The sequence below is a fragment of the Trachypithecus francoisi genome, unplaced genomic scaffold, assembly GCF_009764315.1.
Source record: "Trachypithecus francoisi isolate TF-2019V2 unplaced genomic scaffold, Tfra_2.0 Lachesis_group8, whole genome shotgun sequence".
NCBI lineage: Eukaryota > Metazoa > Chordata > Mammalia > Primates > Cercopithecidae > Trachypithecus > Trachypithecus francoisi.
Window position 1 is genome coordinate 121,928,775 of NW_022681473.1, and position 25,882 is coordinate 121,954,656.

Here is a 25,882-nt window from a genome sequence, read left to right on the forward strand (position 1 = left end):
CCTCCACAGATTAATCACCTCCAATCACAGCTTCTGACTGGGCACGAGTCATTCCCAGTGGCGCCTCCTCGGGCTGACCCTCGCCCCCCTGCAAACAGGCTGCCTGTCTGTCCAAGATGCTGCTGCACTTCCCAGAGCCCCAAAAAGGTACCCCGGCAGCAAGTGACTCAAGGATGAGGACCCACCCTCTTCCCCCTCACCATCTGCTCTCAGCAACATGAGTCTTCTGGGGGCAAAAAGAAAAGAGGACATGAAACTCCTCCCTTCCAGCAGCCTACAGAGGCCTGTGCACCCTTCCATTAGCGGGTTGGATCATTCCTCGTGGTGTTTCTCCTAGGCAGTGACTAATAAAGCTTGTTCTCATTTCCACTAATCACACATCCTCATAGAGAAGGCGTGGCTCTGTGACACCCCTTGGAGAGGGTTCCATGGCCCACCCAACCTCTTTTCCTCGTGCCCCCCTCTGGCCTCCCTCACACCTGCCTCCCTTCTGCCGCTGCCAATGAAGCCGGGGCCCAGCTGCCTCAGTGGAATTCCTAAGCATCCTGCTCTTGGCTGCTGACCCGGGCACATGGGCACCCAAGGGCATTATGCCATTTCCCTCCTCAGCGGGTATCACACTGGGCTCCCTGCCCTGAGCTGCCAGCCAAGAGAAGGGCACACAGCCCCGTGGGGCACGAGCCGGGCCTCCGTGCCAGGGTACTGAGTGCATTGCTGTAGTATATGGCACAGTTGACTAAGAACTTTCCCGACGTTGTTTCATTTGATCTTTATATAATCAATAGTGCTCACTATACAATCATCCTCTATAAAACGTGGTGTTCACTGGAGACAAGAAAACCGTAGCCCACCCACACTCAATTAGTAAGTGGCAACGCATGACTATTACGTCATAACCCAGCTCTGGCATTAGGGTCAGAACCCCTCCCCCACAAAAGTCCTCTCTGTATGAGCTTTAGAATTAGGCAGACTCGTGGCTGAATGCTCCTCTAATTCCACTTCTTATTTGGTGGTAGATACTGTCCTATGCACTTCTCAAGCAGTTTCAACTCATTTCACTCCCACCACTGTCCGCTGCGGCAGGAATTATCAGGATCCTTAATTTTGCAGCTTTGAGAGTAGAGGCCGGGGTCCCCTAGCTGATAAGGACGGCAGCTCTCACCTGACTTTGGCCCAGGGCTGAACTCTTCACCTCTCCACTAAGCTGCCTGGGGCTTCTCCAACTGCTAATGGCACGAACTTGGACAAGTCACAGAAGTTTTCTTATTGTTCCAATATTCTCATCTTTTCAATGGCAGTGGTGAAAACGCCTCCCCATAGTGCTGTGTGGGGTTAGATGGGATCGTGAGGACAGAGTATATAAAACTCCGAGCTCTGGCCCAGCATGGAGGGAGCACGAGCTAACAGCACACTCAGTCCCCAGGACAAAGCTGCGAGAGGATGGGGGCTGTGAAGGACGGACCGTGTTAGGAGGAAGATTCCCCATCCCCTAGTCCTAGAGGTCCACGGCAAGGCACATGCTAGATCCTGGGGACTCTGGGTTAGAGCAGGCACAGGGAAGTATGCCACCTGCCCCACGCCCCACCCTGTGTCATACTCATTTCTCTTTCTAAGCAGATCTCTCAAACCGGCCTGGCCAACCAGTCCCTGAGATCATTCTGATTCTAAAAAGCAAAATGTCTGTAATTAAGATTCTTAACTCTCAGGGACCTTAGTCATCTTTGAAAAATCTGATAAAAACTGTAAACCATTGTTTCAGAAAAATCCACATACACCCAGGTACACAGGCATGCTCTTAGAAGTTCACAAAGGGGCCCGTTGGAGCCTAAGTGTATGAGCCTCTTTTCTGTATAATTAGGAAACATCCTGATAATCTCATCACTAGTGTCATGGGAAAAATTGCCGAGTCTTTCCTTTCCTTTTCCTCTCCAACTTCATGCCTAGGCTCTGCCCTCCCACACACTCCTACGCCAGCCCCCACCCTGGCTCCCCTCACACTGCCCCAGGCCAGGGCAGAAGCTGCAGCGGTGGTGGCAACAGCAACAGCTGTTGCTAAGGGAGCTGAGAAGCCAGGGTGGGGGCAGGATAGTGGGCAGCAACCCAGCAGGACAGCACCCCCATGCATGTCTGAGCGCCTTGGGCCCTGGAAACGGTGTTCCCAGCTGGCTGCCATGGCAACGGCAGGCTTCAGAGCCATTCATCTGGGTCTGGACAGCTTCCCCTGCTTGCACTAGCGCTTTGTCTCCCTAAGTGGCTAACTGGGGTGTGAAAGGGTCTGTGGTGAGTGGGCAAAGGAGCACAAAGGGCAGAAGGTGTGTCACGTGCCCCACACTGAGCAGGCACCCTGGGGGGCTGAGAGACCAGGGAGGGGGTCTGGGCCGGCTCCTGGACAGAGGGCCTGGATGTTGGAGAAGCAGCTCAGAACATGGAGATGGTCATGCCTCTCCCAAAGGCCTCCTCCTGTGAGCCTCAGCTACTTGCCAAGAGCCATCCTAGAAAGGAGAACTACCGGTTATGTCCCAGGTAAGCCAGCAGCCAGGTGACACTTGGTCACTTCTAGATGTGGTAACTAACCGGATTTTTCCTCAGGCTGACAGGGAGGAGTCGTAAGGGTGAGAGATTGGGAATGAATGGGAGGGTTCCTAAGGGTGAGAGATTGGGAGTGAATGACTCCTGGGCCTAATTTAAACAAAGCTAAAAGACAGATGAAGTCAGAGGTGAATGAAGCAGGTTAAGGTCTTGCCTTCAGCTCAAGACCACCCATCTGGTTGTAGGTACTGTTTAACACTATTGCCATCTGAAAGGACTGTCCTTGGCAGCACTGTCCGTGGGACCATTTACTGAGTGGACATTAAACGTTGTACCTATCTCAACGTCATCTTCAAAGTGAGATTAAGTACTTGAATGAAGTATTGTCCTCTTTGCACAGATGAGGAAATGGAGGCTTCGAGGTCAAATCCCTTGTGTGGAGACATCCAGCAGAAAGTGGTAAAGCTGAGATTTGAACTTGCGCCTGTCTGCCTGCAAATCCCATCTCTTCCTGTTGTGCCAGCAGACAGCGGAAGGGCCCGAGGCTGTGTGGAGGTGGCCTATTAGCCTCTCAAGTCTAGAGCAAGCCCCTCAGTGTGGGGCCCCTCCCGAGCCGCACTTCCTGCCACACCTGTCCTTCAAGAAGCCGCCTTTCTTTAGAACCCCACATCTACCGTGGTGCTCACGCTGCATAGCTGCTTTAAAAACATATGAAGATAACAGAAGGATCTCATCTGTGACCCAGAGTTCTCTGTGCCTGCTGGTGACTCCCAAGAAGCCCCTCAAAACACACACTGGACTCTCTGCTGCCAAAACAGGCAGGGAAGCACGTCCTGGAGCCTGCTCAGTCAGCTCTGCTCTCGGAAGCTTGGAGGGCAAACGGGGGTGACTGGGCCCAGCTGGAATAATGGAAAGAATGGGAACTAGCACTTAGAAGCACCTACTGTGTTCCAGAAATTCTGGTGCATTTGTCTGTGTAGCCTTCAGAAGAGCTGTATTGGGTTGACAGTTTTTTCGCTCCATGTTACGGTGTAAGGAACTGAGTTCAGAGAGGTCAGGTAACGTGAATCAGCTCATAAAGCACTTAAGCCCAAACTTAAGCTCCAACATCTCTATCATTTCTGTTCTACCCTCTGGCCTCCCCAACACTGTCTGCTCCTCATGGCCTGTTAAAGTCAGGAATCCCCAATTCCATCTCTTAGCTGGGTGTCCAAGTAGTCCACCTTCCTCCTCAGGGCTCCCTCACCCACACAGCAGATGGGCATCTTTCATCCTGCAGCTATTTTTATTTCTCTTTTCCCATTCTTCTCACCCTCCTGGCTCAGTCCAAGCAGAAGAGCAGGAGTCAGAGCCAGAAGCCAGAACAAGGCTCCCAGCCCACGTCTTCCTCCAAGGGCAGTCAGGAGAGGAGACAGTGGGGTTCCCACCGACGCTGAGTGCCAAGGAGGGGTCATCAAGAAAGCCTGCAGAGGGGGTCTTGGTCCCTAGCCTGGCCCCAGTGCAGGGTGAGTCCTCTCCAAACTTTCCTCTCTGATCTCCAAGTCCCCAGGGGAAGCTCTGACATCCACAGCCCTTGCCAGGATCATGGGGAAGGTGGGGTTGGGGAAGCACATGCCTCTAGAGGCTATTCTCATTCTGTGGGATGGGCTGTCTGTCTCCACCTGACTTTTCCTCTCTAGGCCAGAAGGAGACCTCAGGCTCAGCTTGGTTTGGGTGCTATGCCCCTCTTTGAGATCAGTTCTTGGGAGGTAGTTTGCAGTCATTGGAAGGGCTCAGGATTAGGAGTCAGAAGGCGTATATTCCGTCCCCATTTCTGCCACCAAGCAGCAAGGTGGGTTGGTATATGACCGTTTGCCTTTCTGGGCCTCAGTTTCCTCTTCTGTAGTAACTGGGCCAACTAGTCCACTCAGATTCTCTAAATTGCTTCTCTGAGCTCTGGAACTTCCTTAAAAGTATTCCACACCTCCCTGCCCCTACTGACAATGCCTTCCAACCCCGACAACGCAATGTTTCTATCCTATCCAGACCCCGCCGACATGGAAAGAGTACAAGGTAGTGGGTTTGTTAGTGTTATGACTTCTTTTCTTTTCAGGCAAGAAGTTGAATTTAAATTGTGCCCCAATCGGCACCGAAGCTGGAATGCTCAAGTCTCCGATACAATGGCTTACAAAAAAACAGCTCACCTCTCACTTCTCTCTCTCTTTTTTCTGCTCTTTTCCAATCACTCAGTCAAGTCATATCTATTAAGTGGATGTGTCTGCAAGGCACTGTGCAGAAATGTAATCCAAAATGACAAGGTCCCTGTCCAAGAGGAACGTAACAATTCCACAAGGATCCAGCACAGATGGGCGCTTTAAAGGCAGCCCACTGCCCTCATGCAGGGGGGAAATATAAAGGATTTTTTAATGCCTTTTAATGTTTTAAAGTTTCTTATACCTACCTCAGTTGTTAATTTTATAGTTACATCATGTTTCTGGTGTCTGTCTGTGAGTGGTGAGACTGTCTTCTGTCTTCTCATCCAGGGAGGAAGTCAAGCTGCTCCAGACGTCAGCACTCTGTTTCACAGACTCACCACCCATGCCCTCTCCTGTGGGAACCTCAGCTTTGCACCTGGATGTGCCAACCTGGCTCCTGCATTTCCGTACCCCAACGCAAGAGTCTCAGTGCAAGGGCTGGAACATGCCAGCAGTGTCTGTACAAGCAAACGATGGCACTCAGAGCAGATGGAGGGCGTGGGGCAGTGGAGCTGTGCCCTCCCCCTCTCCTGAGGCCCCTGGGCTTCGAGCGGTCTTCATGCTCCTGAGTGCTTTCTCAAAATTCCCTCCTAAACCTCTTACAGAGTAAATGCTGCTTGCCATATCCTCTCTTTCTTTAGTCTCGACGCCTAAATACTCCACATCTGCTCCACAAATAATAACTTCTCTAGAGCTCTTTATAATTTACGAAGGGCTTGCACCCATAGTTTCTCATTTAATCTTCTCAACAATCCTGCGGGATAGGGTTATTATTGCTCCTTCTTTACAGATAAGAACCTGAAGCTCAGGGAGATTTAGTGAGGGGCCCAAAGCCTCACAGCTGGACCCAGCTGAACTAAGCTGGGACTTAACCAAGCACTTTCGGCTTCTACATGAAATTAGAGGGAGAAACTGCTTCTCCCCACTGAGTTCTCTGCTCCCCTAACACGTCACATCCTCTGCACCTGGTGTTCTGGGAGGCTCCCATCTCAAGCTCTCCCCTGGACTCCTTACACTTCACAGAGCCCAGAGCTCCAGACACAAGAGGGGGTTCCACAAAAGAAGGGGAAGGAGAACAGATAAAAGAGAGCCAAGGGCACCTGCTGTTCACTCCTGACCCGGGGACCAGGCAAAGTGGCCCAGGCCAATGTTAGAGTCCTCTGTGGTGGGATCAAGGGTTTAAAACACATAGTGTGGTTTCAAGAGTTTCTTAGGGTTGATTTTTTTTTTTCTCGGACAAATACAAAGAAAAATGAAGACAAAATTAGGACAATGTCCCAGGAGCCTCAAGTAAAAACTAGGAAGCAGCTGGCAGTGCAGGAAAAACCACGCCAGGGAGACAGAAGTGGAGTCTCCAGTCTGGCTGTGGTGTGTGGTTAATGGAGGCTGGCTGTGCAGGTAGAGGACGGAAGTGTCGGGAGCCCTCCCTGCAGAAGAGGAGGTGTGTTGACCCCACAGCTGCCAAAGTGTCCCAGAATGAGGACCCTCGTGAGTCTGCGAGGGCTGGAAAGCAGCCTGTGGCAGGTATGCGTGGGGTGGGGGCCGAGCCTACAGCGCCCCCAGTGTTCGTAAGGGAGAGGTGCGTGGGAGCTCCCTGGGGGCTCAGACCAGGGTCGGGAGCTGTGAAGAACTGTGACCACCCTGTTCCTGGCTCCCTCGAGCCTACACTGGCTCCTGTGGCAGGGAGAAGACAAATGCCAGGTGGAGCTTAGGAGGAGGCAGGCGGGGAGCATAGAGAGGTCAGTGGATGGGAAAGACCGGAGGGGACTGGAGCAGAGGAAAGGACTGGGCCCCAAGGATGAGGGGGAAAGGCAGGCAGGTGACCTGCAGGTGGGAAGGAGAGAGAAGATGGAAGCAGAGAAGAAACCATAAGGCCAGGTAACTGGGCAGAGAACGGAGATGGAGAAACCACAGGGGCTTGGGGAGTGACACTACATGTGAGTTCACCTGTGAGGCCAAGCACCCCAGTCCCCCTTCCTGCCACTGGTGGCTGGCATGGAACTAAAAGCTGGTGGAAACAGGTGGCAGAAGGTGCCAGATGCCTGTCACTCATGCCCTCTCCTGCCTTCCCGCCTCTCCCTCATCTCTGCGCCCTCTCCTGGGGGCTGAGCCAGGTCCTGCTCTGCTTCTCAGTCCTCTTGTTCCTCAGTTGCCACTTTCTGCATTTTCCAGACCTTTCTGCCCATTCACCTGCCACAGACAAGGGCTGAACATTCAGAAGCCAAGTTTCTGATGCCAGCTCTGCTCCTCAAATGCTGGGCAGCACGGGTGGAGTCCCTTCTAGTCCGAACACCACAGCTGTTTCATTGATACCCTCCCACGGAGCTGTAAGGGGATAATAGAGTGGATGTAAAAGGACTGGAAAAGCACCAAAGGATGGAGACACTTTGGATCCTACGTTTATTTCCAGGACTGAAGCCCTTGGGTTTCTTTAAGGGGAGACATCCTCGTCCTCGTCCTCGTCCTCCTATGCGCCATGGCTTGTGCTGTGGGCCTGACACACCTCGGGGCTGCCTTGTCTCAAGTCAGAAGAGGAGACCATGCAGAGTGAGCCATGCTTGGGTGGAAGGTAGGTGGGCTCCCCAACATCCTCTACACAATTAGTACAGACTGTGATCTGAGGCGGCGTCCTAGAGCTAGAGGCTAAAAAGTCTCACGCCCGAAGCAGATCTAGGCATTTAACACGCAGAATAAGCTAGGTGGGTTTTCAAGGAGCTACTGAATATGCATGAGAGGAAGCAAGAGAGAGCAGGAGAATGAACATGGGGGAGACGCAGGGAAGCACAGAGGCATGACTGATAAGGGCAGAGGAAGAAAGAAGGTCTCGGACTCAGGGCACGAATGTGGTTGGACAGAGACAAGGAAAAGGATGAGGTGACATGAGGAGCAGGAAGAAGATTCCCAGAGAAATAAAGAGGCCGAGAGGAGCTGAGCCAGGCAGCCGGTGGAGCAGGCAGATGGAACAACAGAGACAAAGAACAGAGCCACAGAGTGGGCACACAGCAAGGCCTGGCAGCCAAGCCCTGTGGGTTTGGTGGGAGCAGATGCTTATATGGGAGCAGCAGCTGATGGCCCCCAGCACGTGCATCCTTGTTGACTCCAGGCCCAGCACAGCCTCCTGGGCAGCCAGCCTTAGCCTGGAGGAGCAACCCTGGTCCAGAGAGGCAGACGAATGGCGACCCTGCCCCACAGGGGCTCTGCTTCTTCTCCTCCATCCTCCTCCAGGCTCCGCCCACCTGCTCCGTCTGCATCCCAGGGCCTCGTGAATCCCAGGGAAGCCATGAGCTGCCACATCACGCCCGGAAGGAAGCAGGCTGCGTTGGAGGGTGAGTGTGAACCTCTGCAGTGTGCTTTGCTCTACCTCGGGTGGGAGCGTGTGCAGGGGTGTGCACGCTGTGGGAGGGGCGAGGGGGGAGAAATGTCTGGGCTGGGTGGGAACTAGCACCAAGAGGCTAGGACAAGGTGGGGTGGGGACAAATCCCCAGCAGCACTGCTGGCACAGCCGCTGTGCCCAGACCCCTCTCCTCCCCGGGTGCCTGGATGTCAGCATCGGCAGCCCCTTGCCGCCACCCAGGCCCCAGACTGCCACAGCCTCCTCCAAGCGGGAAGGATCTGAGTGGACCCTGGTTTTTGGGTCAGAGGAGCCTTGGGGCTTCCTTGACCTCATTCTCTCCAGCTGCTACCCCCAGGCCATTTTCCCATCACTCTACAACAGTCTGGGGTGAGCGGTGTCCCCACCCCAAGAAGCTCAGAAGGGCCGGAGAGAGGGAGGTTTCCACCAGGACCTAGCCTTCGCCCCAGTCCAAAGGCACCTCCCACACTGCCCTCCACACCCCCTCAAGCCCCTCCACAAAGGACATCTTCAGAACACTACAGGGACACCCCGACATCAGGCTCCCTATGGTGCCTGGGGCAGTCCTCGCTGGTCCCACACCCAAGGTCAGGGGTGCCTGCCAGTGGCCCCAAAGTGGACAAGAGGCAAGCCCTGAGAGGGAAGAGGGTAGAGGGGAAGCGGGTGGGGAGTACAGTGTCGATTGCAGGCGCAATCCGAGCAAAAGACAGGCTCACAAGAGCCAGATGGGCCAAGAAGAAACAGAAGTTCAGTAGGAAGAGACGGATAAACAGCAGACACCAAGCAAGCAGCCAAGCATATGCTTTGCAAGCAGGCAACACAAGCGCCCATAGGGTTTGGGGGGTGGGGAGGGTACGTGAGCCCACAGGGAGGGGGACATTAGGTTTGCTGTGGGCTGACTCTGCCTGGTTAGAATCAGTGATCTAATCCTTCTCCATGGAGCCTCAGAAAAATGGAGCTGCAGCCAGTGCTGGCAAGGAAAGCAGCATTTGGCAGGGTGGAGGGAAGAGTGCTTATGCTGGTGCCCGAGAGATTGGTCTCTGGTAGAAGAAACATCGCCCCAGACTTGGAAGCCTGAGTAGCCAGGTGCTGTCTCCGAGTCTCAGAGCAGAGACCCCTCACGCTGAACCAGACTCCGAAGAGGAGCAGAGGACTGCCTCCCGCAAACCCGGGGAGTCCTCGAGCCCTGCAGGTGCCAGCTTTCCCTGCTAATGAAGCCCATCTAGGCTGGAGCCCTCCGTCTGGGTGATGTCATCCTTTCCAGCTTCAGGCAGGGAAGGGGTGGAGCCAGACTAGAGCTTTGCAGAGTTTGCAGGCTCCACCCCCGACTGGTCTGACTTCTGGGCCCTGTCTACCCAGCTCCCTCTTGGGCACGGCTTCCTGGCCAGCCCTGCTGGAAACCGGGAGCTGCTGCAGGGCTGGAGGAGGGAGGGGGTCACTCAGAGTCACCTCTGCAGAGAGCAGGGCCTGGCAAGGGATAGGCCCTCTTCCACCCATCCATGCTTGTTCCCACATTCACTTCAAGGAGCCCTGAGGTTTTATAGGAAACCAGGGTCCTGGGACCCCAGCCTCAGCCTCTCCCCTCCACCTAGCATGCCCAGAAATGTTCATCTGCAGTACCAAGTACCACGTGTCCCAATGGAATTTCTCCTCTGAATACGACTCCAGGGAGGAGTAAAACTGAGGGAGATAAGCACCACCCTGGGTTTGTTCGTGCTAAGCTAAAGGAATAAAGGCTCTGCGCTGAACTGGAGCCTGTTCTAAGCCCCAAGGCCAGCCAGCCCTCCTGCAGAATGGTGCCTTCACCTCTCACATGCTCCTGCTGGACATAAGCCAGCCCTGTGCCAACTGCTGGCCTCCCTCCGATGCTGGCATTGGCCCCAGCTTCCTGCCTCCCCTCCTCCAGGGCTACCCTAACACGTACCAGCCACCATGGCGTGGAGCATTGAGGTCTCCGGACTAGGCAAAAATGTGGTCCTCCTCTGCCATCATAGATGTGTTGGTGCTATTGGGGGTTTCCTCTGACAGCCCTGTGCCTACCCAGGGTAATACACGTGCAGGAACCAGCCCCAGCCGGGCTGTGGAACTCACCACACCACAGGGCCTCTTGTTTGGACTCAGCTGCTTGGCACAGGCCCAGTGCCCAGGAGCAGAGAGGAGCTTTCCCAGGTGCAAGCTCTCAGAAAAGCCTGGGAGCCAAGCCTCTGTGTGCCCACGTGCCCAGGGCAGATGCTCCGCTCAGTGCTAAGGCCCTCTTAGCCCTCCCCAAGCCGTTGGCTCTGTAGCCATATGTCTGGGACAGACAAAAGTGAGGATGAGGGTGACACTGGCGGAGGAAAGGAGCGGGTGAGATTTCTACTGCGAATCATGAAGCCCTGGTCTAGGGTCTCAGCAAGACTGACCAGCACTGGCCTGATTCACAGCAGGAAAATGCTGCCCCCACTTTGCCAGCTCTTGACACACTCTGATAGCCTGGAGCATCATGCATATTACACTTTGCAGGCTGCTTTCTTTTTTTTTTTTTTTTTTTTTGCAGGCTGCTTTCTTAGGTGTTGAATTGTATTCCCACAACATTGCCATAATGGAGATAAAGCAGACAGTATTTTAATCCATTTTATGGATGAGGAAACTGAGGTAGGATTTGAACATCTATTTCTGGAAGGCCTCACAAGGCATGTGAAGGTATACAAAAATAAAGGAGCAAAATAGTGTGTTATGAAGCCAGCTAAGCTGACAGCCTAGACTCCCAGAGGCCTGGTATCACCATCCTTCCCTACATCACACGGTTTCCCATGCTCAACTCAGAATGAAGAGACTCGGTAGTGGCTAGGAGCAGAGGTTCTCCCCCACAGACAGCTGCTTGAGGAAGGCGTGAGGAAAAGAGAGCAGGCAATTGTGTGATGAAGTGGACTGTCGCCTGCCTGTGTGCCTGGGACCGGGGCATGGCCCGCAGGTGCAGACCCTGTGAAGGCTGTTGTCTCTGTGTGCACATGTGTACATGTCATGTAGAATGTGAATTCTGTTTTTAGGCCTGTACCTATGTAGATCCATTGTGTGTGTTTACATGGATGTGTTAGGAAAGGGCGTATCATTACGTGTCAGCTAACTGTATCCGGTAACATGTATGGATGGCAAATGCGCAGACCCGAAGGATAGAAAAGGAAGACCAGGGCTGGGCGCGGTGGCTCAAGCCTATAATCCCAGCACTTTGGGAGGCCGAGACGGGCGGATCATGAGGTCAAGAGATCGAGACCATCCTGGCTAACACGGTGAAACCCCGTCTCTACTAAAAAAACACAAAAAACTAGCCGGGCGTGGTGGCGGCGCCTGTAGTCCCAGCTACTCGGGAGGCTGAGGCAGGAGAATGGTGTGAACCAGGGAGGGGAGGCGGAGCTTGCAGTGAGCTGAGATCTGGCCACTGCACTCCAGCCTGGGCGACAAAGCGAGTCTCGGAAGATGAAAGAAAGAAAGAAAGAAAGAAAGGAAAGAAAGAAGGAAGGAAGGAAGGAGAGAGGAAGAAGGGAGGGAGGGAGGGAAGAAGGGAAGACAAGTATGGTTATGTGGAAATGTGAGCAGGGTCTGTACATGTTTGCTGGATGACTGTAAGAGAAGCATTATACACACAGATTCAAGAATCTGCAGGTGAGGCCGGGCTCAGTGGCTCAAGCCTATAATCCCAGCACTTTGGGAAGCCAAGGTGGGCAAGTCACTTGAGGTCAGACGTTCGAGACCAGCCTGGCCAATGTGGTGAAACTCCATCTCTACTAAGAATACAAAAATTAACCAGGTGTGGTGGCATGCTCCTGTAATCCCAGCTACTCGAGAGGCTGAGGGAGGAGAATCTCTTGAACCCAGGAGGCGGAGGTTGCAGTGAACTGAGATGGCGCCATTGCACTCCAGCCTGGGCGACAAAAGCAAAACTCTGTCTCAAAAAAAAAACAAAATTTGTGCACGTGAGCATAAGCCTGTGGGTGTGGGTAGCGTGGACTGTGTATAGCGATGGCTAAGTGTGTAAAGAGGCTTGAGCACCAACTGTAGAAGGGCATTTCCTGGGGGGGGGTCCCTGCTGCGACGCCAACTCGGGAGCTTCTGTGCCCTTCTTGCAGCGGGGTTCGTCCCACGAGCCTGCTCAGAGCCAGGCAGCCCCGGCCAAGGCTGTGCCACAGTGCAGCACCTCCTTCTCCGTCCACGCTCCTCCCAGTGCCGCAGAACACCCGAAACCTCAGTCCCGAGCAGATCCATTGCCGCTAATAACATTTAAATTCTGGCCTGGAGGTGCTGAGGCGGCCCTGGGAAAGAGGAAGGAAAAGATGGCATGGATTTCAAAGGAGGGACTTGGAGTCAACAGCTCCGATCCCTCGGAGCCTGCCGTCTCTAGCCCCGCACTCCCACCCCCACCCCCACCGCCCAGCCGAAAACCCAGTCCTGGGCCCATCTCTTCGCGCTGATGCCACAGCTCGGCTGGAAGGCTTCAGCGTGGGAGGGGGTGGAGATGGCACCACGGCTGCCCCTTGAGAGCGACCCTGGCCTTAACCGCATTCTCCCCGCCCCCCACCCCCCAGACCCCCCATCCGTCCACCCCCGCCTCGCTGCAGACCGGCTGCCTTCTCTCCTCTTCTCCACCCGCCCAACCGGAGAGCCGGGGAGGGGGAGCAGGGGGCGCTGCAGGGGCGGGTCTCCCCCGAGCAGGGCGGCCCTCAACACCCCTTCCCAGACGCGTGCCTGGCACGCCCACACACTCGCACAGAAAAGCCCCGCTTCTCCTCCGCGTCTGGGTGCTGGGCCGCGCTGCGCCCTCCCCCGTGGAACTGAGATTTTCAAAGCAGGAACCGCCAGCGCCAGAGCAGCCTCTGCTTCATCCCGAGCAGGCCGGCATCCTGCGCCGCGGAGGGGAGAGCGGCCGGTCGGAGCTGGGCGGAGGCGTGGGACGCGCAGAAGGCAGCTGGGAGCGCTTCCCAGGAAAGGCCGGCCCCTGAGGTTGCACTTTCTCCCCGTTTCCCCCTCAGTAAAAGACGCACCAGCAACTTAGACTTCGAGGCACTGCAGAGCTGGAAGGGGCCTCGGCGCTGCTCCCTCCGCCCCCTCATTTCACAAACCAGAAAGCTGAGATCCAAAACAAGGAAGGGACTTGGCCTAGGTCAGAGCTCATCTGGGACCACACGGAGGTGATAACTTGTTAGGAGTTTTTCAAATAGGTTTGTCTACAGTTTGGTAGAATTTAAACTTTTTTTTTAGTTCAAATTTTCAAGTGGCCAGCTCCTTCTAATCCACACTGGTGCAGCACTGTGATTGAAATTCAGCTGCATAGCTCTTGCTGGGAAATGCGGGGTGATGGAGCAGTGCAGGCGGCAGCTGCCTCCCACACGTAAGACAGGAGTTCTAAAGCCACAGTCCCTGTGTGAGTCTCCTGGAGCTCATAGTCCCTCAAATGGCAGGCAGGTTTGTGAATGTTTCTGTGTTCTGAACATCTTTCTGAAAAAGGGTTCACAGCTTTAATTGATTTACAAAGAGACGCACAACGTGGAAGAGATTGAGAATCATTTCCTTAAAGCAACAAGAATCTAGGCTGGGGAGAAATCAGATTTTAGGAATGAGCTGCTGGGCACCTTAGCAGCATTCAGAGACATGAAAGCGTTGGTTTCCTAGATTTAAGAGCATATATTTTGCAACATGAAAGAGCTTCCATGCTCTAGAGTGCAAGTTCCTCAAGGACAGGGTTCTAGTCTGTTTCTTCACTAAAGTATCCTTAGATTCTGGATCAGTGCCTGGACGCAATCTCAGGTGCAAACACACATGTGATTAGTTTGTTAGTCTGCAGAGCCCTTCTCTGTCCATACCCACTCCTGCCTGGTCTCCAGCAGTCATGAGAAGTGCCATCGTTAGGGAAACCCTGATGTAAGAATTGCAAGAATGACTTTGTAATTCAGTGTTGACATTCAGGACCTTTTTTGTCTCATGTTAAAGACGGATCGCCCTGGGGAAATCAAGGCAGTCCAGCCAAACCCCAAGTCCCAATCAAATGCAGTTTGTGTTGAACCCCACGACTGCCCAGCACCTTTGGGAAGCCCACTGCTTTCTATGCAGACGCAGAGCTCCCAGAAAGCACAGGTGGATGTGCTCAGCTTGCCTTGTGACGTGAATGCCTGAAAACAGAACAGGACTAAAAATTCACTGTCTGAGAGCCTGCAGCTAGGGAGCCTGAGTTCTCAGGGACAAGAAGAGAAGAGTTCCCAGTGTGGCAAGGACCAGGCAGACTAGCCTTGGGCTGGGCTCTGGTTCCTCCCCTCTCTGTGGATTCCCTTTGATCCTCCCCTCCTGCCCCACTTTGCAGCCTCCACAGCTCAGCTGCTAAATCACTGGGGATTAGGATACTGGAGGCAGGTGGGGAGGGCAACTCGTCCAGGGACAGAAAAGGCTCCTTTCCTGCGAGGGACGAGAGGAAGCTGGGGTTCTCAGGGCCCCTGGCTAGGCCAGCCTTCCTGCCCTCCCCCACCAGCCTCATCCCGGTTAGCTGAACCTCCCGTGGACAGGCAAGCTCAGAGAGGCAGTTGTGCAGCTGCTGCTTCTGTCTGGGGCTAAAAATAGTCTCCTCTCCACCCATGTCCAGCTCAGGCTGGGCCAGAGCTCCGAAGAGGACTCACAGGCGGGGGTGGGGGGTTTGGCGGACAGAAGGTGGGGCCAGAGACAAGTGCCCCCATGGGCAAAGACTAGGTGAGACAGGGGCAGGGAAGGTAGGGCTTGGGACTGCCTGTCAGCTCTGATCTCTTTCACCCCAGAAACTCCCTTAGGAAGGAAATAGAGTTTCTCATCCCTGTGTTTCTGAGGGGAAACACACCGAAAGGTTGGGCAGGCTGACTTGGGTCACGTACCAATATCTAACATTTATGAAGTGCTTATCAGACACTGTTTCAAGCTCTGCAGATGTCAAAGGACCCCATGACGTAGGTATTATTATTCCCTTTGACAGTTGGAGAGATGAAGGCCCAGAGGCATGAACTCCCATAGCCAGAGAATACGAGTGGATTCTACCTGGAGAGCCTGGGTGAAGAGCCCATGCCCCCAGCCATATCCATGGCCGAGGCTCAGCCCAGACAGGGCACAAAGGGGCTGAGGAAGAGGAAGTAAGATGCCAGGGTTGCCATGCAGGAGGGCAGCCCCGAGTGAGATGGGCATCATGGCCTAGGGCCCACCTTCTCGGAGAGCTCATCAGAACCTTGGACACACCACATGGCCTAGACTCAGGGCTCCTTGAGCTCCTCCCTCGGATTGGCTTCGAATTGTAGGTGAACCCTCTCTAGCTGCCACATTCACCCCTTGCATGCCCACACTTTGTCGTCTCCTGAAAAGGTACAAGAACATGATGCCCAGCTGACTCCCAGGGAGCAGAAGCCCCAGAGGCCAGCGGTGTGCAGCCGCAGCAGGCAGGTCTGTCGGGAAACCACGGGAGTATAGGAGCAGTGCTGGGGGCACCTGAGGGCCTGTGGAGCCTGAGTTATTGAAACGCTTAGAGTAAAGCAGATTTAGATTTCACAAAGACAGAGGTGAAGGTGGGTGAAGATGGAGGGAAGGATTTAAAGGGAAAGAGAAAGAGAAAAGGTAGGAAGGAGGGAGAAAGAGGAAGAGAGAAAGAAAAAGAGAAACAGAGTTATCGAAGACAACTGCCAGACTGGCCTCTCTCTCAACTTAAGGAGCCAAGGAGGGGAAGGCCGGTCTGAGCAGCAGCGGAGACAAGAGCTCAGGAGCTCAGGGGGGCAGGGACAGAGCCCCAGCTTCAGCAAGAGCGTGGGGAACCGAGGGCAAGGGGGCCCATGCAGCCCAGGATGGCAGGTGCCCATACACACAGCCTCGGTCCTGTCTCCTCTCCCATTGCCGCTTTTGAGCTCACCTTGTTTAGGGCCAAAGCACACGCCATCCTCCCACAGAGCCACTAATGCAATTAACAAAACACATTCATAAATCTTGCATGGCGTCCGGAGCTGTCTCCTTTCCCTGAGCACAAGGGCCAGCTCCGGAGATGCTGTGCAGAGAGCTGCCTGACCTCTCCAGCATCAGGGCCCCCTGAAAAACATAGGGTTACCCTTAGTAGGACAGAAAGACCATCCTCTGCTGCCAACCATTACAAAGCGGAGTGGGGCTGGGGTTAGGAAATAACAGGCAAATCAGAAGGGGCTGAGAAGGAGGAGATGAAAGTGCATATGTGTTTGCAGGGGGCTGGGGAATAGTTTGTGCCTTCCAAGTTCAACAAAAGAGCATTCAGCAGAGACCAGAGAATCACAACTTTTGGAGGGTTTTACCTTGTGAGGACAGAGCACAGGGTGCGTGGGACCCAGGGCATCTTCGGCAATGCAGGCGTGACTTGGCGGGATGTCGGTGTTTGTGTTTGCATGTGTGCGTGCGTGCGTGCGTGCATGTTCAGTCTGGAAAACTGGTGACTCACTAAAATAGGGAGCTTTCTGATCTGAAGAGCTTATATTCGGCTATTTTTAGCTCATCTTGTCTCTTGGCCCTTTTTTTCCCCCTTGTCTCTTTTCAAATGTAGAGGAGTCTGGAGACCATGAATGCCCTGTGTGTCTGCTCATTTAAAGCTTGGGCCCAGAGGCAGGTACCCCTGAAAGTGGAGAGATGAAGGCACAGGGGGTGTATCTGTGTACAGCAGGGACACACGGACACAGACAGGGTACACATGCTCTTATTCCGGCATGTACACACGCGTACCATGCAGACATCCAAGCAGGACTGAGGCCAGAAACGTCCCTGGAAACTCCGGCCTACGCTGTCTTCACGTGGGCTGGTGTACAGCTACCCACTATGCATACTTCACAAGTATAACTGCCTCCCCACCCCAGCCCCTGCCTCACACGACCCAGGTGGGCACACTCCCATGAGCACATGGCCACAGGCACAGTCCGGGCCTATCTTGGGGAACGGCCCCAGTCCCTGTGCCTTGTTTCTTCTCAGCTCAGCCACTCATCCAAAAATTATGACTTCTTCTTGGGAAGGCCTTTCTCTGCTGATTGTCAATAGGAAGCAAGAAGTGCCAGCTTCCGCACTTGGCTTCTCCTGGGACTCATTCAGCCCATCCCACCTGCCCACCACCATTGGGCGAGACCCCCTCCCCAGGCCAGTGCTCATCTAGCTATGTGGGGTCTGGTAACTGCTTAGAGAGGCCAGGCAGGGGTCAAATGCTGTGTGAGCTCCGTTCCTCTAGCCTGGAAAGAGGGAGAAGGGAGAGCGAGCTCAGATTGCCATCTGCCTAGGTCCAACGTGGGGCAGGGAGCAGACTGCACTCCTCAAGGCTCTAGAATGCTGGTGGGTTCCAGACTCTGTGTAGACAGGACCGTACGTGCAACCCAGTGTCACAGAACAGAAATGCACAAACGCTGCCTATGACCCGTGCCTCAGTGATGCTGCACGCCTGGGAAAGGGCACCCACAGCCTCTCTTTCCACACAGCACGCATGCTGTGCACTCACCCACAGTGGCACGTGCCTGCACGCACACACTCTTAGAAGCCTGCGTGAGAGAGAACACGAGCCTTCGTTACTCCAGACACCAAAGCAAGCTCTGAGCCGCATCATCCCCCGAGTCTGCAGTTTATGCATGGCTCAGAGACCCCAGCCAAGATGGCCAAAACCCAGCCATGTGTTGCTCCTTAAGCCATGTCCTCTGCTGAGGGTCTGCGTCAGCCCAGAGGAGGGGCCCTCAGTCTCCCTCACCTGCTGGGAGGCCCTGTGGTTCCTGGTGTCCAGTGGGCTCAGCCTCAGCTCCTGGAGGGAGCCACTACCCGCCTACTGCCCCACTGCATTCCACTCCACACACATTTGGGGGTCTAGTGCTCTGTGCAGGGCACTCCATGTCGTCATTATGAAGGAGGACCAGCCAGAGTCCCCACCCCCAGACTCCTGCCCCAAGATAGGCTGGCACAGAAGAAGATGCCTGCACAATTAGCCATTGCAGGACTGGACACCTAGGCTGCGCGTGGGCATGAGCCACACAGGAGGGATAATGCTCTCTTCCTCCTGGGGCCTGGGGCCTGGGGGCCTTCACAGAGAACAGGACGGGGCTTTCGCCTGGGCCCTGAATAATGAATAGATCTCCCCAGGTCAAACTTCTCAGGTAGGGAACTGGCCTGCATGAAAGTGTGGTATTGGGAAGCATGGACAGGGGCTCCTGGGGAGAAATCGGATCTTGCCAGCAGACAGACTGAGCTCAAGCCTGCCTGACCTGCCTCGGGTTCTGTGGCTCTTGCCTGAAGGACAAATGATTTTGAATTATCTACCTCTCTTCTTACCCCACATGGCAGGAAAAAGGCTTTGCATCTTGAAAGATCTGGACTCCTTCTGCCTTCTGAGCATCTGTGAGATGGAGATACTAATAGGGTCTTCCTCATAGAGATGTTTTGAAGATTAAATGAGAGACCTCATGGAAAGCTGTTAGCACAGAGCTGAGTAAGTAAGCATTGTCATTAGTTATTATTATCCTATTTTATAGGCTACCACAGTGATTCTCAACCAATTTTACCCCTCAGAGGTCATTTGGCAGTGGCTGGAGATATATTTGGTTGTCACAACTTGCAGGAGTGGGAGGGAGGCTGCCCCCGGTCCCTGGTGGGTAGGGCCAGGGTGCTGCTAAGCACCCACCGTGCACAGGGCAGCCCCCACAGCAGAGCAGAGCCCACCCAGAATGCAGAGAGCACAGAGGCTGAGAAGGCCTGGGCTGGGGGTTTCACCTTCTCCTGAAGACAGTGCGGTGACCATGATTTTCAAGCAGGGAATGACGTCATAAAATCTAAGTTTCAGAAAGAAAAATCTGGCAACGTTGTGACATGTCTAGAAAGCTCAGCCAAGGGCACTGCAGACCTGCAGATGAGACTGGGGGGAAGGAGGGCTGGGTCTGCAGCAGGACCATGAGGCCGCACATTCCAGGGTCTTGGCAAGAAGAGAGCAGGAGAACCTGCTGAGGTCTAGAGGAAGGAAGGGACAGGCCTGGGGCCACTGGGGAACCTTAAAGTTTCCAGCTTGTGGGCCTGAGCAGATGGTAATGCCGCCTTTCAATAGCATAGGAAGAGAAGACTCCATTTGGGAACTGTGTCCTCTAGGGCCCTAGGTTGGGGGAAGCTCCTCCACCAACCTTTGCGTGAGCCATGCCCCTCCAGTCCACCTGCTCCCACTCAAGGGGACCACCCTTCAAGAGATCCTCACCCTGCCCATCAGTGCCCAAGAGAGGCGGGCATCCGACAGCACCATCTCTCTCTCCTTTCCCTTGCAGCTCCCTCTGAAGGAAGACCAGTGAGGCCTGCAAGATGGCCTCCTGAGGCCAAGCCACTGAGCTGCAGGACAAAGATGATCTTTCTGGGCCCCTGATATCCAGACCCCATCTCATCTTTCAGCATGTTCAGAGTGTCTGTGGCTACTGTGGGCAGAGAGGGGGTACCGGGGAAGTCCTGGCAGACTTATCTACTAGCAGAGAGACTAAGCCTCCATGCCACCCCAACTCCCGCTGCCCTTTTGACTGAGCTCTGAACACAAGTTAGAGGAGCTGGGGGAAGCTCCAAGCAGTCAGTACATCAGCTGGTGAGCATGCGGCGTGTCCCATGTCATGCTCAGCGCTGCGGAGGACATCCCCACACATATCACAGCTCGAATTCTCCGGTTGGGAAGGCAAGACTCACAGACAGAGAACAATCAAAAAAGTCTTCAAGAGGCCCCTGGCGTAGTCTGAGGAGCCCTGGACAGAGGTAAGACCAGAGTTCTATCCCCAGGCCTTGGGCCTGAAGCAGGTGCCTGTACCTCCAAAAGCTCCAGCCACACCAAGTTCTAGACAACTTCTCATCGCCTGGATTGTGGGTGGCGCATCTGATCGGTGGGGACTGATGCCTGGAGCACTGTACTGAGGAGGACTCTGAGGCAGCGGCAAGCCTGGCAGGACTGTGGTGGCCAACCAGTGAGGCGACCGGTAGGTGCCACCGGGATGTCACGGGGATGTACCTTTCGCTTGTTCACCCTTCTGGTTAAGAGCAAATGACTGGGGCCATTTCTAAGGAGGACCAGCTCCCAAATGGGAGAATTCTGTGATGGAAATCTTACATTTCAAGGCACTGGCTGGAGCACAATAAGGCAAAGCAGGAAGAGATCTGTGTGGGCTGGGATGATCAGGGAAGGCTTTGGGAAGGAGGCGGCACTTTAGTGCGGCCTCAAGGTGGGGGAGTGTGAGTAGCTGCACGGAGGTGGGAGGACGTTTATGTGCATAAAACTGGGGCTGGGCATGGGCTGTTCTTGGTACAGGAGGGAGGCGGCTGGCATCGCTGGAATGCGCTGTCTGTGTTTAGGGCAAGTATGATTACATATGTGAGAGCACACAGTCTGAGAGCTTCCCACATGGAAAGCCACACGGCAAAGATGACGTTCCATGCATGCTGGCTTCCAGTCCTCACAGCTCCTCTCCAAGGTAAATGCTCTTCCCACCCTTCCCTAGCATTCTGTGACTTGCTCAGGGCCACCGCTGGCAGGTGCGAATCCTGCATTCAGCCTGGGCAGTGCAGTTCTGATGGCTTCGGGCATAACTTCTCTGCCCTGGTGCCTTCTCTACTCTTAGAAGCTGACCAGTAAGGAAACCCAGCAGTTGAGACACCATGGCCGGATTTAAGGATTCTAGGGACGATGAAGAGGCAGGAACAGCTGTAGACTGAGGAAGTAGGGCCTTGCTTGAGTCATCAATCACACAAACAGATCCAAGCCAAGAACAGGGCAAGGTGGACATAGACCAAAGATAGGCGCTAAGTGCCATGGGCTAGGGCTTGTTTTAGACTTTCCTCAAGTCCTACATAATCTACTGGAAACAACAAAAATTGTCCCAACACTATGGGAATAGGCAAGAAGCTGTGGGAGGGCATGACACTCCAGGGACGTGGGGCTCAGCCTGTGAGGATGGGAATAGAGCCTGCCATGGTCTTAACACAAGCCCAGAGGCAGAAGGGAACTGCCTAAATAAAGATCTCATTTCACACAAAGCTTAACCCTGCCTTTGCCCAGGGCTGCAGCCTCCAGCCGTCTCCACGCTGTCCCTGCCTGGCACCTGGTGGTGCGCTGGGGAACTTTGCTGTTTCTCCCTCGTTTCCCAGCCCTCTCTCCTTCCTTCCTTCCTTCCATCCTTACTGGGTTCATGGACAGCTCCAGCCTCTACTCATCTTGGCCTCCCAATTCCATGGCACCCAGAAGGTCCTGTTGTGCACCGCCCTGCCCCCAGGCCCCAAGCAGGGGAAGAGGCTATGTCTCATCTTGCTTTCTTCACCTCTCCCACCACCTTTGTCCCCACCCATCTGGAGATGGATCTGAAAGCAGCCCGGGTATGAAACTCTCCAGCCTCTCTCCCAAACATCCTCATGTCCCTGCCCCCCTTGCTCTGGTCCCACTCCATCTCAAGCCCCCTCTGTGGTCCTCCCTTCTGGTTTCTCCCTCTGGCCTCCAGGAGGCCTCTGGTGCCCGCACAACTTCCTGACGTTGAGGAAGAACCAGAGCTGTAACGTGGGGCTGGAAGGTCCCAGAACCACCAGTTAGTCCTGCCCTGCCAACCTCTCCTTGTGAAGTTCTCTCTCCTGCTGTTCAGTCTATGCTTGATGACTAGAGGCCTGATTCTGAAACTCTCTTTTGGGGCCACTGGGTCAGGCAGCCCTCCTCACTGTCAGGAAATATATCCTCGTTTCTTACCTTAATTTCTCAACTGCATCTGTTCTTTCTTGTTCTGGGAAGTCGCCCGGCATGATGCTGCAGCCATGCTACTCCTTAGTGCTCTGCTTCCCAACCAAAACAATGCTCCTTCTCATCTTTCCCAAAGCTTCCGGCCCCAGCAGTTCTTGGACCTGGCGTACTTTCCTCCCTGCAAGCAGCAAAGGAGGACAAGCCCCAGCTTCTCTAAGATACCTTCGGCTGCCTGGAAGAGGCCTGTGGAAGGCCCTGCATCTCTCCGCAGACCTCTGGGCGTTGCTGTTTCTTCTCCGTGGCCCTGGTCTCCTCAGCCAGGTGAGTCACCATCATCCTCGCTCCTCCCAGACCCCAAACCTCGCCTTTCCCATCCTTCTTTCTCTTTGTATCTCTTTCCGTTTACATGTGCGAACGACCGCGTGTCCACACACACATATCATTTCAGGCCTTATCTGGAGCTGTCATGGACAGAACTCAAATTGTGACAGGCAAATTGACTTCAGTGTCAGAGACAGGAAACCCAGTGATGCATCTCCCAGTGTCTGGAGAGCGAGGAGATAAGAGAGCGGAGATGGGCTGCCTCGGCCAGCAGCACCGGCGCGGAGACTGCAGCCAGGGAAGCGGGGCTTCTGCGACTCCGGCGCAGGCACTGGAGTCCTGAGTGCTGGGGAGCCTGGATTGATTCTCACCCTCCACGTGATGTCGAAGAACAAAAGGAGGGTGGAGCACCCCCGAGCGTGTACTGGGCCCTTCCCGAGGGCTGCTCTAAGACAACCCAAGTCTTTCCTAGCGGGAATCAGACATCTACAGCAGGCACCCTTAGCCCCCAAATACCACATCCTCCATGTAGGGCCGGTCACTGCCCTGGCAGTTAGGAGGGGATGGGTGAGAGCTGCTGCCGAAAGAGGAGCAGCCGTTCTGATGCCATCATACCTCTGCTTGTCCCCGTTACATAAAGCTCCAGCTGACTTGGCGTCATGACTAAGAAAACTTTCCAAACTTTCCGAAGACAGTTGGTGATCCTCTACCCTCCCGGTGACTGGTGAGAACTACCCCCACAGAGAGCCAGCAGAGAGGAAGGCTCCCAGCTCCGGGCCCTGACTCATCACACACACAAACACTCCCCAGCACTCTTTCCCAAAACAGTTCCCCTCCCACCCATCCACCCTCCTACCAGGGCTGGGTGACAAAAATGAACGCCCCAGAGATCTTGCCAAGTGCTGGGCCATGCTCAGCCCAGGGAACACGCAATCCCCATAGAATGGGAGGAGCAGACCCCCACCCCCTCCGGAAGCAAACAGTGTCGTTGGAAGGAAAATTGCCACCTGACTCTACAATGAGCACTATATTGTTTTCCAAATATCTTGGACTACTTTCCCCCAAAAAAGAGTTCAAGCTCTATAATCACAAAATCCTAGAGCTTAAGGCAAGCTTCAAGGTCATCTTTAGCCCCTCTCCCCTTCCCTGCTTCCATGCATCTACACCTGGATTCATTTCTCTATTTGTTCATCAGATAGTCACTGGGTTCCTACAATCTGCCATGTGCAACGCAGGCTCTGGAGGCCCCACAGACATACTGTTTCCTCAAGGCGCTTGTCATCCAGTGGGTGAGAAAGCAAGTGACAAGGCGTTGGAATAAGTATGACAGGCACTGTGGTAGGAAGAGTGCATGTTCTAGAAGCACTGAGAGGGTAGGTCACCCCCACCTTGGGGTAGTGGGGGGAATTCATGGAGACTTACTGGGAGATATCATATATATATGTATGTGCATAATAAATATAAAAATGTATTATACGTAAATATATAAAATATATTATAAAAATAAAAATGTAAAATATATAAATATGTATTATATAAAAATATATATATTTTTTGAGACAGAGTTGGGCTGGAGTGCAGTGGCGCAATCTCGGCTCACTGCAACCTCTGCCGCCTGGGTTCACGCGATTCTCATGCTTCAGCCTCCTGAGTAGCTGGGACTACAGGCACACACCACCACGCCCAGCTAATTTTTGTATTTTTAGTTGAGATGGGGTTTTGCTGTGTTGACCAGGTGGATCTCGAACTCCTGGCCTCAACTGATCTGCCCACCTCAGCTTCCCAAAGTGCCGGGATGACAGGCATGAGCCACTGCGCCCAGCCTGGAAAAAATTATATTTAAGTTGAGTTATGAAAAATAAGGAAATTCCTTTTCAATTAATGAGAGGTCTGCTCATCACTCAGTAAGGCCAAAGCGTAGTGTTAGGCACACTGCATGACGATGAATCTAACGTAGTGTCCACACGCAGAGTTTAATGCCTGGTGAGGGACATACAGTAAAGGTACACATGACTAGAATATTCTATGCTCCCAACAGAAAGAAAAGATACATGTTGAGGGATGGCCGTCCCAAGTGCCCTGACTTAATCATTACACATTATACACATGGATCGCAATGTCACATGGACCCCAAAATACCTACTAGGTATGAAAAAACCAGAATATACCTCAAAGCACCAGATAATGCTCCTAAATGAAGGATCCGTGGAGTCCCAGGGAGGGTTTCAGAGAGGGTGAGGGGAAGTTCCTAGCTGTGAAGATTTGCAAAAGCCCCACGGAAGAAATTTGAGTTCGCCTTGAGGATGGCTAGGATTTAAAGGCACAGAGGGAGAGAGAAGGGCATTGTAAGCAAAAGCTATGCTAACAGCCAAGTGTAAGAACCAGTGATATCTGGGGGAAGAAGAATACACCATTCTGGCCACGGCACACCACAGGCAGTAGGGGCAGACACAGCTTGAACACAGGCAAAGGCTTAGGACAGCTCTGAAATTTAAAGCCAGGCCCTGCAGTTTCTGGAGGCCCCGGAGTGAGGAGAAGAGCAGGACTTCGGACAGGAACTGCGGCGCTCCTTGCACAGGTGACAGATAGAAGGCACTTTTCCCCTTATGACGCTTTGGCCCCTCCCTGCTGGATGAACCCTGTGGCTGACCCTTCCCCTCCCCAGGGGGTCTCTGGATGCAAAGCAAGGAGACCCCAGGCTAACAATCCAGGCTGTTCTACTCTGGCTTTTGCATTTTTCTTTTTGGATAAGTACATGGCCAGACAAGGTGGCTCACACTTGTAATCCCAGCACTTCCAGAGGCTGAAGCAGGAAGATCGCTTGATCCCAGAAGTTTGAGACCAGCCAGAGCAACATAGTGAGACCTCATCCCTACAAAACTTTTAAAAATTAGCTGGCAGTGGTGGCACACACCTGTGGTCCCAGTTACTTGGGAGGCTGAGGAAGACGGATCGCATGTGCCCAGGAGTTCAGGCTGCAGTGGGCTATGGTTGTGACATTGCACTCAGCCTGGGTGACAGAGCGAGATCCTGTCTCTAAAACACAATCAATCTATATTTTTAAAAACTCTTTTGAAGAGGGCAGCAAAATCCACCTCACCGACTGAACTAGGTTCTCACCCTGGCTCCTAACCAGCCCAGTTTGAAATATTTGGAATTCTTACGGCTGTTCTTTCTTCTTCCTCATCTCCACCCAAATACACTAACCTACGGCTTTCAGTCTTAGCCCTTTATTGCTTTATGTACATGCCCAGTTCAGGGCTTATGTCCATCTGGGTTGCTCTGCTTAAGACTTCAAGTTCTTGAAATACTGGGATGCTGCCTATAATCCCAGCGCTTTGGGAGGCCGAGGAGAGAGGATCTCTTGAGGTCAGGAGTTCGAGACCAACCTGGGCAACACAGCAAGACACTATCTGTACAAAATAATTAAAAAATTAGCTAGGCATAGTGGCACATGCCTGGGGTCCCAGCTACTCCGGAGATTGAAGCAGGAGCATCACTTGAGTGAGGGAGGTGGAAGCTCCAGTGAGTCGTGATCGTGCCATTGCACTCCAGCCTGGATGAGAGAGCGAGACCCTGTCCCCCCGCCAAAATATATATATATACGGGCTACTGTACACAAAATTGCGGTGAAAAGCTAAGCGTGCCCGTTTGGGGAGGGCGGGGGAGGAATACGGAGCTGCAACCGCGAGAGGCCGCCACACGGTGGCGCAGTGAGGCTGGGAAACGGGGCATCCGGCAGGAAGGGGA

General features: G+C 53.8%; 1 long non-coding RNA gene across 3 annotated transcripts in view; it reads left to right on the top strand.

Annotated features, from left to right (window-relative positions):
- Nucleotides 1-7,744: 7,744 nt before the first annotated feature.
- Nucleotides 7,745-25,882, top strand: part of LOC117081769 — a 37,259-nt gene continuing 19,121 nt past the window's right edge. The window contains exons 1-5 of one of the 3 annotated variants that reach the window (XR_004436271.1): nt 7,745-8,089; nt 18,418-18,562; nt 19,383-20,069; nt 21,948-22,132; nt 22,260-23,554. This is a non-coding gene — a long non-coding RNA (uncharacterized LOC117081769). Of the gene's footprint in view, nt 8,090-18,417; nt 18,563-19,382; nt 20,070-21,947; nt 22,133-22,259; nt 23,555-25,882 lie in introns of those variants that run through there. The other 2 variants (XR_004436272.1, XR_004436270.1) reach the window with 2 other exon arrangements.